Source organism: Macaca mulatta, chromosome 1, assembly GCF_049350105.2.
Source record: "Macaca mulatta isolate MMU2019108-1 chromosome 1, T2T-MMU8v2.0, whole genome shotgun sequence".
Taxonomy (NCBI): domain Eukaryota; kingdom Metazoa; phylum Chordata; class Mammalia; order Primates; family Cercopithecidae; genus Macaca; species Macaca mulatta.
This window is the reverse complement of record NC_133406.1, coordinates 123,801,304-123,815,853: the sequence shown is the minus strand read 5'-3', so window position 1 is coordinate 123,815,853 and position 14,550 is coordinate 123,801,304. Positions and strand designations below refer to the sequence as shown.

General features: G+C 45.1%; 1 long non-coding RNA gene across 1 annotated transcript in view; it reads right to left on the bottom strand.

Moving 5' to 3' along the window:
- The window catches only part of LOC107000398 (uncharacterized), a 56,731-nt gene extending 43,925 nt beyond the window's left edge, over window positions 1–12,806 (bottom strand). Inside the window, exons 1-2 of the long non-coding RNA XR_001447502.3 lie at window positions 12,761–12,806; window positions 12,021–12,140 (exon numbers count right to left, since the gene is read on the bottom strand). This is a non-coding gene — a long non-coding RNA (uncharacterized LOC107000398). The remainder of the gene's footprint in view (window positions 1–12,020; window positions 12,141–12,760) is intronic.
- Window positions 12,807–14,550: the final 1,744 nt, after the last annotated feature.

The window sequence follows — 14,550 nt, the reverse complement described above, 5'->3', positions numbered from 1 at the left end:
TGAGGAATTACGGTTCAGTTTCGTTTTTATGTTGGTATAATTGGTCTAGTTCATGCTCCACAAAGTGTGGCTGGTGTTATAAAAACTATCTAGCACAGAGTATTATTGGGGTTCTTTGGGATGGGAGTGGTGGTGAGTAGTATTCATGAACAATATCAAATACAGAAAACTCAATTTTTCTCCATAAATCAATGATGGTGATGGTGGTACTAGTGGTAGCAGTCATGATGGTAAGATAGTGGCAGTGATGGTGGTGATGCTGATGACGGTAATGATAGTGCTGATGATAATGGTGATGACGGTGACAATGGACAGTGGTTGTGATGATAGAGGTGGTGTTGAGATGATGGGGATAAGATTGTTAGTGGAGGAGGAAGAGGAAGATGATGGTGAAGAGAAAAGGAGGGAGGAGTGGTAATGGGGAGGGACATATTTCCATTATTATGCTCCTGGGTCTGTGACCTCCTTTCAGCCCGGAAGACTGCCCAAAGTGGATTCCCTTCCATAGGCCACCCCATTAACTCTTTCCTGCTAGCATTCAAAAATATCAAGTTTTTGTAGACAATAGCAGGATACTGAGAAAAACACAGTAGTTTCTCACAGAGCTTCCCACTCTGGAGAGAGTTTGATCATGTGTATGAGTCATTACTTGTTAGCTCACCTTGGCAATCTTTAGATACAGAAAGAAGATACCAGTGGTGACTACAGTGCTTTGTACCCAGTACTTGCTTGAGGAGAAAAAGCAGGGATTTTGGTATTATACGGATGAGGGTTCAAATTTCAGGTTTTTCATTTCCTACTAACTTGTACTCTTTAAGCCTGACTTTCCTCATCCGTGAAATGGAAATGACATCTACTTGACAAGGCTGGGCAAATTAAATGAGACAGAGCGTGGCACATAGTTCTCAGTGAATGTCACACTCTTCCCAGAAGGGGAAGTAATGGCGCTCCAGGCAGTTTTATGCTTACTTTCTGCTTCTCCTAAACCTAGGTCTTAGCTAGGACTAGCAGGCACTTCCTACCCAAAACATTTTTCATGAGTTACGTATTTACTTATTACGTAAAAATTAGATTTATATGACTGAGGATCAGAAAGCTTCAGACATCAAAACAATAGTTTTAAAAAGAGAGAGAGAGAGAATTTAACCACTCAATTGGTTGTTTTTTCAACTGCTGCCCAGCTGGTTTTTTCCACTACATGGACTAATATTTTGGTTAACTTGACCATTTGAAATGATTCTATAACTTTTTTTTTTACACTGTGAGATGTTTTCCTTGATATCTGGCACCAGTTCTCTTTGCTTATGTCATTTCATCATTATTCCTACTTATGCCATCTGGTACCTGAATAAAACATTTAGATTCTATCATTTGAATTTGAACCTTTCAAATATTTATAAACCATAATCATGACTTCATACAGTCAATCCTGTACATATTTAATTTTTTTATGATGAAGTCCTTTTTCCCTAAATTATTTATTTCCTCTCTGAAATCTTTCCAAAGTTGTTTTAGCCTTAAGATGAAGAGATGCCCCCAGGTGAATCGTCATCAGACAGACTCTAAAAAGTAGTTGTTGTGAAACGTGGGGCATGTATTGAAAGTTCAGACTTCTAGCCCTCATCACCAGTGATTCTCATTCATAGTTCTGGGGTGTGGGGCCCAGGAATGTGCATCTTAACAACGCCCTCCTTCCCCTCTCCCCAATATACAACGTCCCTCTCCCCAGTATACAGGTAATTTTGGTGTGAGTTCCCTGTAGAACACACTTGAGGCACATTGCCACCTCCCAGTTGACTTGGGAAAGTAAAACAGAAGACGTTGGTTCCCGCTTTCTAATGGGCAATCACATTCAGGCCTGTTTGCTTAAGATTATAGCAAAATTACCTTGACAGAGTTTTGAGTGTTTCCAAGTCTTCAGTCAAATAGCTATATTGTCTTGGTGTACTTGGTTTACTAAACAAAGTTTCTAGAAGACTATCAATTTACCCAACTCTTTAGTCTTTAGGTCTGGGTTGGTGGAAGAAGAAGGGTTGCAGAAGGGCACTTTATCTACCACGCCATGTCCCTAGAAATCTAGCAATTTTGAATCTTGTATGATTACTATTCACATTTCTTTTTTGTAAGAATATGATCCAGCAAATAACTAATAATAATTCTTCATACTAGTATAGCGCTTTGTGGTTCGTAAAATATGTTGACTTTCATTGTGTCATCTGATCTCCGCAGTAGCTTTGGTTAAGGTAAATTGGCCAGGTATTACTGTTTCCATTTTACAAATGAAGAAATGCTCAGAGAGAATAAGTAACTTGCCAAGGATTTATAAAAAGTAAATGGAAGTCCTAGGATTTAACAATTACGGATTCTTTCATCATCTCTGCCTTAAGGTTGCACTTCTCTAGGCTGTGGTATTGTCAACCCTATAGTCTGAATGTTACAAACTAATAAGTAATACATTTGCCTCATTAAAATATCTATTACTTAGCTGCTTGGAAAGGGTAGAAAATATTGAAGTAGAGAATTTTTAAACTACCCTTTAATTATTGCATTGATGTTATTTATGATTGTATAATATTGTTCTTAATTCCTCGAAGTTTTATTTTGAAAGCTAAACATAAAGACAATGGCAGTTTGTCATGTTGAGAAAAATATAATTATTAACCTTGTAGGTCCATCCCACAAGTAATGATTGTCATATGGACCCTGTTGGCAGGAGAGGAAAGATGAGAGGTCTCCCAGATCTTAGGTAAGGCCTAGCCCATGCGTCCAGTGTTCCCAGTTAATGGATCATAATTCATTAAAATTGTGTATTGGACACTGGCTACATCCAGAGTCTACACATTAGATAATATTAAAAGAACATAAAAGGAATGTAAATGAATCTAGGCGCTAAGTGACTTGGGAGTCCTTGAACTTGGTGCTTTTACCTCCATTTATTTATTTATTTACTCATTCATTCATTCATTGAACACATGTTTTATTGAGCACTTACTGGAACTACACACTGTGCTGCGCACTGGTATTACAATAGCGGGCAAGATAGAACCATCCCTACATCATGAGCTATCAGCCCAATGGGAGACACTAACAAGGATGCTGGCAGCCACAGGCAGTGTGATAAATGCTGTGGGCGGGAAAGGCAGGGTGCTGCACATACACTCACAAAGGGCATCCAGTCAGCCAGCATATTAGGCCTAATATTTTTAAATGGATGTAGATTTATTGGGAGTGGCCTGTAGGGGGTGTGCTGATGGCATGGCTCCTGGCCGCTTTATCCCTTGGCACCCTGAGCGTACTAGGAAGTCATTGCCCTACACATTTAGTTGCTGGCCGCTTTATCCCTTGGCACCCTGAGCGTACTAGGAAGTCATTGCCCTACACATTTAGTTGCCTTTGCCTGAAATATTTCCTTCTTCTCCTCCCTTAGCTAAGTTCTAGTGCCCACACATCCCTACAGGCTAGGGAACCCTCTCTGTATTGTTACATATTCAACCCCTGTGCACTGCGACATCCTGTGAAAATCCTTGAACATCATCCTCATCACCCTCGCTGTCCTTCAAGTATCTCCCCCATCAGTCTTTGAGCACTTCTAGATCAGGGCCTGTGTCATTTACCTCTGTATTCCCTGCACCAAGCAAATGCTTGGCACATACTAGAGGCTTAATAAATGTTTCCTGAATGCACAAATGAATGAATGCCCCTAACCTTTAATATCTGGTTGATGAGGAGGCAGGAAACTGAACATATACAAATAAAACCATTTGCAAACAATTAAGTGCAAGTCAATATTTCAATGTATCAAATCATGTAGCATCCTCTTTCCAATATTTAAAGTGCACCTTTTCTACCCAGCATGAATATTCCTGGGAGCCGTGGACTGTCCCCAACAGGGATAAAATGGGTGTAAATGTTATGTATACTTAATTTCTTTAATGAGAAAATATCAGAGGATTACTTGGAGTCACTAATGGTATTACCCCAGTAAAGAGTAAATCATTTTGAAGTTACTACATGCTATGGTTTGAATGTGTCCTCCAAAATTCATGTGTTGGAAATTTAATCTCCAATGCAACAGTGTTGAGATGTAGAACCTTTGAGAGGTGATTAGGTCATTAGGGCTCTGGACTAATGCTGTTATTGGGGGAGTGGATGAGTTATTGCAGGAGTAGGTTCCTCATTAAAGGATGAGTTCTGCCCCTTTCCTCTCCCTCTCTCACACCCTCTTGCTCTTCCACTGTCTGCCATGAGATGACACAGCAAGAAGGCCCTCACAAGATGCCAGCACCTTGATAGTGGACTTTCCAGCCTCCAAAATTGTGAGAAATAAATTTCTTTTTTTTTTTTTTTAAATAAATTACCCACTCTGTGCTATTCTGTTCTAGCGACACAAAATGGACTAAGACACCATGGGTAGGGTCTCTGAGAAATATGACTTGAATAGGAAAGTTTTCATCAAAAAGCTGCTCAGTTGCTGAGGTAAAAGCCAACAGGGCTCAGACTAGGGTGAGATGAGTGAGACCAGGTCATACAAGTTGCAGGATCACATTCTGTCTTTATTTAACTTTTTTAGTGCATCATGATTTATTGCATTAATTTTTATTTATTAAAATATAAATTATTTTGATTGATCAATTTTTTCAGCCTGCCCCCACAGCTCCCACCCTGTGAGCTCTGCCTTCCTAGTACACAGATTACAGGGGAAACTCAGACTCTCTCTGCGGGAGCTGGATGTCAGCTACCACCAGGGCTCAGCTGTGTATCCTTAGGGCTCACTCTGCTTGCCTGATTCACCTCCCTTTCCCGTTTTGCCTTCTCCTCTTCCTCTAGCAGTCTGAGCATTCTATACCTCCCCATCCCTGTGCTTCAATGCCATCTCACCCAACATCAACACTAGGGCTGCATGTTCTCCAGAGCCTGCTCTGTCTCCCTCCTCCCTTCCCTTCTACCCACAACTGACTTGCTTTATAATGGAAGAAGTTTTTAATGCCTGCCATGAAATCCTGTCATCGGGGCAGGAAGGACAAGCTCCCTGGCTGAATCATCAAGAGGAGAGCACCTGCCTGGAATAAGGCTCTGAATCTTCTACAGCTCTCTTTTCTGTTTCCCTTCTTCAGAAGCATCCCCTGGGCCCCGCAGAGGCTATAGAACCAATACTGCCTGCACTGGCCAACTGCAGGGGCAGTAGCTTCCCACCCTCTGTGTGCTGCACACGCACTCAAATCTATGGCCTGAAATAATTTCTGCACATCCCTGTGTTGCTCCCATAGGACAGATAGAGGAACAGAGGCCCTGGCTGATAAGTCACATCAACTGATCACAGAACCACTGATGGACAAAACAGAGATTAAACCTACATTTTTGAGCCCCCACTGCCCCCCATCCTGTGTCCTTTTCATTATTCCATAAACATTCCCCTCTACCACACCCTAGTTCCCCCTCACCTGCCCACCCCTGCAAAGTCACTTGATCTCTTGATGAATTAGCATGGGCCAGTATTGATGTTTTAAAATAGCGAACTTTCAGGCTTAAAAAAGTCAAGATCATCTTTAAGTCCCCAAGGATGTATGCAACCAGTGATGGAAAATTCTTTCCCACTTCTCCCCCTCCAGTCTGAATTGATTTAGCAACTTTTCTTCAGCTCCTCAGCAGAGCCTTTCAGAAATTCCCACTTGCAGCACTGCTGAAGGATAGACTCCTGATGTGCTCTCAGCTGGACTACTGCTGTGGGCTTCAAAAACACAGATGCAGCAACAGTGAGTGTGTGCCTGTATTATATTTCTCAACTGAACATCTTCAGAAGCTGGGGACATGCATTTTCTAGCCCAGCATGTAGGATCTGTGGCCCCTGAGCCTGTGGGAGGGCAAAGTCCTGTAGAGAAGCTATTGTTTTCCTTGCCTTTGCTGATAGCATGAGATCAGCTAAATGATGGTGGCAGGTCTCCAAAACCAAGAAAAAGAGCAACTAAGGGTACAGTAATGGGAAGCAGTAAATCGTGGGAGATACTTGTAATCTAACCAACAGAAATCAAGCATTTTCTGGGAAATACATGAAGCACTGAATGCTTGAGTGCCTAATGGGTTTTGGAGCCCCAGTTAGTTTGTGTGGATGGGTGCCAAGAGCAAACAAATCACTGCAGCCACAAGCCGCCTCACTCCATATCTGAGATGCACACTGAGAATGACTGGAAAGGCTACTTGGTATGGGAACCCTAAAGCAGTTCGGATGGAGAGGCCCCCAGGGAAATGCTATCCTTAGTGCTTTCCAGGAAGCATCATTTACAACTTCACCCTTGGCCAAACACTAATATATGTGCTTTACACATATCATCTCATCGAAGCCTCATTATAACACTAATGGGTTAGGTGTATTATACCCCTATTTTAAAGATGAAGGAAGTCAGACTCAGTTAAGATCATACATCTATTAAGAGGTAGGGCAAAATCCAAACTCAGTCTTTTCTGATTCCAAAGCACATGCTGTCAACTGCCCCACTTTATTGCCCTCAGAGTTCTCTGGCACCAGTTACACCAGGCATTCCTAGCTACAAGGCATTGTTCATTCATTCATCCATACATTCAACATCCAGCAATATTTCTTGAGCATCTGCATTGTGCCAGGCCCTTTGCTAGGCCCTGGGGCCTCACTGATGAAGTGAGGTTCATCATGGACCCTGTCCTCATGGAACTTGGAATCTAATGAGTTCCATGGACCCTGTCCTCATGGAACTTGGAATCTAATGAGTGAGTGCCAGGGTCTGGAATAGGAGTTAAGGTCTCACTTAAGATTGGGCAGGTTGTACCTTGCACAAAGGCTCTGCACTAAGGGGGCCAGTGGGTACTGAAACCCAACTTATATTCCACTAAGCTATGTGCCCACAGAGCAACATCTTCCAGAGGAAGCAATTTAAAAAATTATTTTCCCAAAGAGTAATATGGGCTATTCTGGAAGTACCTGCCTCCCTTAACTTTTCTTTCTTTCTTTTTTCTTTTCTTCTCTTTTTTTTTTTTTTTTTTTTTTGAGACGAGTCTTGCTCTGTCATCCAGGCTGGAGTGCAGTGGTGTGATCTCAGCTCACTGCAACCTCCATTTCCCAGGTTCAAGCGATTTTCATGCCTCAGCCTCCCAAGTAGCTTGAATTACAAGTGCAGTCTTCCACACCCATAGAAATGGGATTTTACCATGTTGGCCAGCCTGGTCTAGAACTCCTGGCCTCAAGGGATATGCTTGCCTCAGCCTCCCAAAGTGCTGGGATTACAGGCGTGAGCCACTGCACCTGGCTGCCTCCCTTAACTTTCAAGCCAGTGTCACCCTTAAAGACATCCTCATGTACAACCTGCAGTGTGCAGGGAACATGAATGCACCAGGTAGACTCTGGACAGTAAGGAGGTCAGCAGCAAGTCCAAGAAAGTGTACTCAGGTCTGTTTGACCCCAGTCAATGAGGTCCACATTCACCTTCAGGAAATCCTGCTCAGTCAACAATGATTTAAACCAATTCCTTCACCACTCCCAGGCAAAGTCCCTGTGTAAGTAAAACTTCCAGCGATTCCCAAAGACAGTACCCCCACCTCAGCAGACGGTGAAGGCCCCTGCTCCGCCCTGGACCTGCAGGCCTTCTGCCCACAACTGTCAGATCTCACAGGAATGCAAAGGAAGGCTTCTGGAGACACGTACTGCAGGGAACAAGGTGACAAAAAAGGCAAGCTGACATCAAGCCCAAACCCCAGTAATTTGGAGGACAGTATCCCTGGTAACAGAAACAGAGACAGAAGGAGGTCTCCAGGAAGAAGGATGAGTTCTTTATGTATGCCAACTTTCACATGTTAAACATGTCACGCCGGCCAGGCGCGGTGGCTCAAGCCTGTAATCCCAGCACTTTGGGAGGCCGAGACGGGAGGATCACGAGGTCACAAGATCAAGACCATCCTGGCTAACACGGTGAAACCCTGTCTCTACCAAAAAATACAAAAAACTAGCCGGGCGAGGTGGTGGGCGCCTGTAGTCCCAGCTACTCCAGAGGTTGAGGCAAGAGAATGGCGTAAACCCGGGAGGCGGAGCTTGCAGTGATCTGAGATCCGGCCACTGCAATCCAGCCTGGGCGACAGAGCGAGACTCCGTCTCAAAAAACAAACAAACAGGCCGGGCGCGGTGGCTCAAGCCTGTAATCCCAGCACTTTGGGAGGCCGAGACGGGCGGATCACGAGGTCAGGAGATCGAGACCATCCTGGCTAACACGGTGAAACCCCGTCTCTACTAAAAAATACAGAAAACTAGCCGGGCGCGATGGCGGGCGCCTGTAGTCCCAGCTACTCGGGAGGCTGAGGCAGGAGAATGGCGTGAACCCAGGAGGCGGAGCTTGCAGTGAGCTGAGATCCGGCCACTGCACTCCAGCCTGGGCGGCAGAGCGACTCTGTCTCAAAAAAAAAAAAAAAAAAACAAACAAACAAACAAACAAACAAACAAACAAAAAAAAAAGTCATGCCTTCTATCCATGGAACCTTCATATACAAGGCACTATGTGTGATATTTACAAAAGCCCTAACCCGATTCCCTTTCTATAGATATTGATATGCAGAGAAACAAAATAATTTGGCTTAGGTCACATAGCTAGGAAGTGGCAGAACTAGCAAGTGGCAGAGGTGGGCCCTCTTGATTCAAAAGACACTCAATCAGTGTGTAGTCTAGCTTAGAAGTCCTCGGCCTGAAGATAAAGATGAAGGAAGTAAGATAAAGGGAATGAGGCCAAGAAACAGTGAGGCAGATGGAAAGAAGGAAAAGAAAGGTACAAAGGTAGTAGAGGGTGCACCCTAATAACTCCTCACAGATAAAACAATACAGCTACTGTGACCAGCTACCAATGCAGTTCATAAACGCAGAGACTGTCAGAGCAGGAAAGGACCTCTGTGCTCCCAGCCTCCCCGTGTTATAGCTGAAGAGTAGAGGGCCAAGGCATCTAGTGGCTTCCCCAAGGTTCTCCAGGCTGCTGTGGAGGCAGAACCATGGCCAGGGCCCTGGCCTCCTGGCACTCAGGCCTAACAGCTTCCATCACGCTGTGCCACTGAGATTATTATCATCAGTGATGATGGTGCCATAAACAGCCATGGCCACCACTATTTGGTTTTTTAGCACCAGCCACCCTGGCAGCCATCTTCATTTTGTGACTTGAAGAAAACACTGCCCTGGTCATGCGAGCACAAGGGGAATGGAAAATTCCAGGTCAGGGAACAACACCCCCTCCAGGCATCCTTCTTCACCTGCCCTGCCTTCAGAGGCGCCAGGCCCTTTTGTCCCACCACCAGTTAATATTTCACTTGGGTGAGACTTTAGGGAACAAAGAACACAAAGCTGGCCTTGAGGGGCCAAAGGTAGGCAGCCCATGGTTCTCGGTGAGGCTCATAAATAAGAACAGGGCAAATGTACTTTGGATAAGGACGCACTCAGCCTCCCGCAGAACAGCTGGGGAAGCTATTCATAGGAAAGTGTGCTATTTGCGTCTGCCTGGCATTTGAATGAGGCTCACCTAACTGCGCCTGCCCTCCCCACAGATGTGAGTCACGCTCCCCACTCACGAGTGAGGAGTGGCCAGGGGCAAAGGAGAATTGCTTCTTGGCTCAGCTGAGAGAACTGTAGTGGCCGGGAGCAGCACTGCCAAGGATATCTCCCTCCCCCTGGCAGGGAGGGCCTCCAACTGAGAACGCTTATTCTTACAGAGCCTGACTCCCTCCATGTGAGAGAGGCGCCTCCTTGGACCCTGCTACTTTGTCCCTTGGCCCTTGGTCAAGCACAGGGGACAATTTTCAGCCCCCAACCCCTTGCTGGTGACTTTGGCTGTCTTCTCACATCTCGAGTACTCGGGGAAAGCAAGTCAGAGCAGCGTGGGAGGCCAGTTCCAGTGTCACGCTGCCGTCCTCCGAGTTCTACTGGTCCCTGGTCTCCAGTTGCAGAGCTTACAAGACGAGCTGTGGAGGTGAAGTGCGGGCGATTCCTCCCCATTAAGCAGCACTGCCTACTTCTGAAGGTCATCCACCAATGCTGCTGCCTCCTGTAGCATCCAGTGCAGTTCTGGCCTGGTTCTGAGCCGAGGGTGTGCTGGAAGCAGGGCCCATTATGGTCCAAAATAACCTTGGGAGGTCAAGCTCAGGCCTGGGCATCCCTCATCCAAGGAGCCCTGACTGGGGGGTCTCCCAGGGCCTAGCTGAAGAGTCAGTTCCACTCCATAGCAGCACTGATGGTTCAGATCAGTCTCAGGCCCATAAGAAAAACTCCAGTTCTGCACCAAAGCACAGTGGCCTTTGGAGTCCGTCAGACTCCAAGCAATAGGAAGGGCCAAGCCCTTCTCCCGTTGGAGGTTCTCACACACCTGTGGATCCAGAGAGGGGCTACCCACTGTGATCCTGGGAGCTGTGGTCTAAGGGGTCTCTGTATACCTGGTACATACTCAGCGGCGATTTGGGGTTTTTCATTAGTGAATGGCTTAGCTCCTCAGCTGGACCATAAACTTCTCAAGGGAACATGCTGCGTCCTTATCTTTACACAGCCAGCATGCAAACCATGACCTCATATGCACTTAACACTTGACTATATCTCTTTGGCTACCAGACTCTGCTCCTCGTGGACAGGGACTTCTTAATTCTGTATTTCTGAATGGCCTAGTGCTGGCTGTGACACAGGGTAGGTATATAATTGATGGTGTTGGTTTGAATTGTCCAGTTTGAATAAAGAATTTTCTAAATAAGTCGACATTATGGCACAATAGACATAGATGAGACTACTAATGCATTTGAAATTTACACTAGTGGACACATGATGGTAGATGTGATAGATACATGAACCCATGTAAATTCCAACTTCGAGAAACTAGTAACCTATTTAGAAATTAAACTTTCTCCTGTTCTTCATGGGCAAAGATGATCCAAGCATGGAGGACATGACATTTAAGCCCTCTTCCCAGTGGAAGGGATGTGTCTCCAGCTAAATTTTTCTCTCAGTCAACATTTATGGGCAGCTACTGTGTGTTAGGCACTGTACTATGGGCTGAGTATTCAAAGAAAAACAAGGCACAGGTGAATCGTGAATGGAGAGCTACAGGTCTAGTGGGGCTAAAGGCACTTTCTCAAGGAACTCACGGCACTGAAAGAGCTGCTGCTTGAGAAGTATGGCCTAAGCTCCATGGGTGTGAGAAGCAGTGAATTCTTCCTGCGGCCAGAAAGGGAGGATGAAATTAGGAAAGATCTCCCAGAGGAGCGGATGTTTGAAGGACGGACAGATCCAGATGGACAATAGAGTATGTATTCTAGGCTGGAGGGTATTAACCAAAGCATCGAACCCCCTCAGTTCTTTGGGAGTGGAACAATCTCTTCTGCTCTCATTGTGGCTGGTGGCCTAATTGCTGACCAAGGTCAGGGTGACACCTTTGGCCAAAGAATGGGGCATTTGCTTCTAAGTCAGCCAAGGGCTCTTTCTGTCTGAAAATAGCTGCCTGAATTCATTTCCCCAATTAGTCCCAGAGGCCAGCGATAGGAGCAGGCTTTCTCCACGTGCAGGGCAGAAACTGCAACTAGAAAGCCGGCGCTGCAGCATGAGGAACCCCTGGGGAGCTGGCAGGAGGCCATGCCTGGCCACACCTTGAGGTCTGACCGGCTACGTTTGGACGGACCCTCTCTAGCTCTTTCCCTGTCATGTGACTGAAAACCTTATCATAATGAAAGCCATAAAAATGCCAAACTTTAACCTTATTAAAGTCACACTGTTCTGGTCTTGGCAATCCTAATAGGATTTTACAACTCAACCTCTCTGACTAGAGTTCTTGAACAGCCCAGGGTCTGCGAGGGTCCGTGATGGGTGACTTAATGCCTTCAAGGACTAGTGCCCATCCACGTTCCCACCCTCCCTGTGTCCGTCCACCACCCGTGCTCACTGTGGCCTTCCATATGGCCTGCTGTTTTGTTACTCATAGAAACGGATAAATTTCCACTATCCTGGACCCCGGGAAAAACATATGAGCGTACCCTACAGCACTTACCAGCTGACATAGTATTTTCCTCCAGATTAATGAAGCACAGTGGAATTTTAGTGCTTGCTGTAATTATTAATATGTCAAATATGTTTGCAGGAGAGGCAAACAGGAGAGTGATGTGAGAACCTAGGAGGAGGGAGGAAAAACAATGGGAAGGGAAGAGAGGCGGCAAAGCCAAAGACGGACAGGGAAGGAAGAGAAGAACAAGGGAAGGACAGGGTGAAGAGAGGAACACGGACTCCCACAGGAGCTGGATCAGACAGGCTCGAGCACATTTAGGGACTTCCTTCTGCCCACGGCGACATTGGTAGGAAGGTGGGTCAAGTCAGTTCCTGAGGAGAGGTCTCCCAGAAGCAGTTATTAGCATAAGGTTCTACATATTGGGAGGCCATGGACCTCAAAGATTTGAGGAAAGGTTTGGGGTTTATCCCCAGAAAAAAAATACACATAAAGAGGTTTACTTAGGGGTTTACTAAGGCCCTAAACCTCTATAAAAAAACACAGAAATGAAAAACCCCTGTGTTCAGCTGATGGTGTTTCTGGAGCTGGGACTGTGTCATCCCTGTCACCATCCCCTCTTCATGTGATGCCTTTCAGAAACAAGTTTGGAAAGGTGACAGTGGCCTCAGCCACAATACACATTCTTTTTGCTGAGCCTCTGTCTTGCCCTGTGAGCGCCCACCCTCTCCTCCCCACCTGCAGGCCCACCGCCATGCAGTTCCCAGGGGGAGGTTATGCTTACTCACAGGGTCCCTTCCTCCAACTTTAGGTAGTCCAGTGCCCCTACATGAAGTGGTGTCCATGCTGTGCGTGAATATGCTCTGCAGTCTTGAGACCATTACACAGCTGGACAGAGAAATGCCTGGCCAAGCCACCAATGGGAAATGCTTTGCAATGCAAATGAATCCTCCAAAGCCAAGCATCCCCTTCTCCTACTAATTACTTTTACCTGGTCGCATTAGAAATCCTGGCCAACATGGTGAAACCCCGTCTCTACTAAAAATACAAAAATTAGCCAGGCATAGTGGCACGTGCCTGTAGTCCCAGCTACTCGGGAGGCTGAGGCAGGAGAACCATTTGAACCTGGGAGGCAGAGGTTGCAGTGAGCCAAGATCGTGCCATTGCACTCCAGCCTGGCGACAGAGCGACACTCGGTCTCAAAAAAAAAAAAAGAATGGCTTCATATTTTGTACAGTCAGGAGCTGGCTCAATGTTAATGTCATTGTCTCTCCTGAAATCACCTGTCAGTGCAAGAGGGCTCTGAATTTCCTTTCTTATTTCTCGATCTAAGCGTGTACATAGTGTCATGGGCCAGGTTAATTAAAGCTCACTGAACATCACATACTATCCTCTGAACAATCATACATGTTGCTTCTTTAAAAGCAGAAAAGAAAAAATCAGGTTCTGTATGCCCTACCAAGCTTAAATCGTCTCTGTGATGGGAACTGTACAAAAGTCAACAGGTCAACAACAAACACGAATTTACATACTCAGCAGGTGAAAGAGTGAGCCAATTCATAGATTTCATTTCTGATTGTACTTTTTAACATTTTATTTTGAAAGAATTGTAAATCCACAGAAGGTACCTAAAAGGTGGAAACAACTCAAATGTCCATTGATGGATAAATGGATAAATGTGGTATAGTGGTCCGCCCTTATCCTGGGGGGATACATTCCAAGATCCCCCAGTGGATACCTGAAACTATGGATAGTACCGAACCCAACTACTGTCAGTGGCAACACGTTTCTGTTCACATATTCCACCTACATAAATTGTATGTAGGTACATACATAAATTGTATGTAGGTATGTACGCTTTTTCCAGCTTAACTAAACACTTACCAGTATTGTGGTCGTAACTTGTGGTTTGAGGTGTGACAGCAAAACTAGCACGAATTTCTTTTTTCCCCTTCACAATTTCACAGATAGAAGATTCGTTCCTAACTATAGATCTTAGCAGCCTCAGCATACCATTTTTTTTTCTTTGCTGAAGTCGAGAATTTTCATCTTTTCACTTAAAGGAAGCACTTTATGGTTTCTCTTTGGCATACGTGAGTTGCCAGCATCACTACACTTGTGCTTTGCGGCCATTACTAAGTAAATTAAGGGTTACTTGAACACAAGCACTGCGATACTGGGGCAGACAACCTGACAACCAAGATGGCTATTAAGTCACTACTGGGTGGAGAGTGTAGACAGATGGACACATTGGACGAACGGAGGGTTTGTGCCCTGAGCAGGATGGAGCAAGATTTTTTTATACCACTCAGAACGACTCACAGTTCAAAAGATATGAATTGTTTATTTCTGGAATTTTTCATTTAATATTTTTGTATTGCTGTTGACTGTGGGTAATTGAAACTAAGGAAAGTAAAATTATGGAAAAGAGGGGGTGGGCTACTATACCTACATATAATGGAATAGTATTCAGTCTTAAAAAGGAAAGAAACTCTGATATGTTTCTATGACATGGATGAACCCTGAAGACACTATGCTAAGAGAAATAAGCCAGTCACACAAAGACAAAAACTCTGTG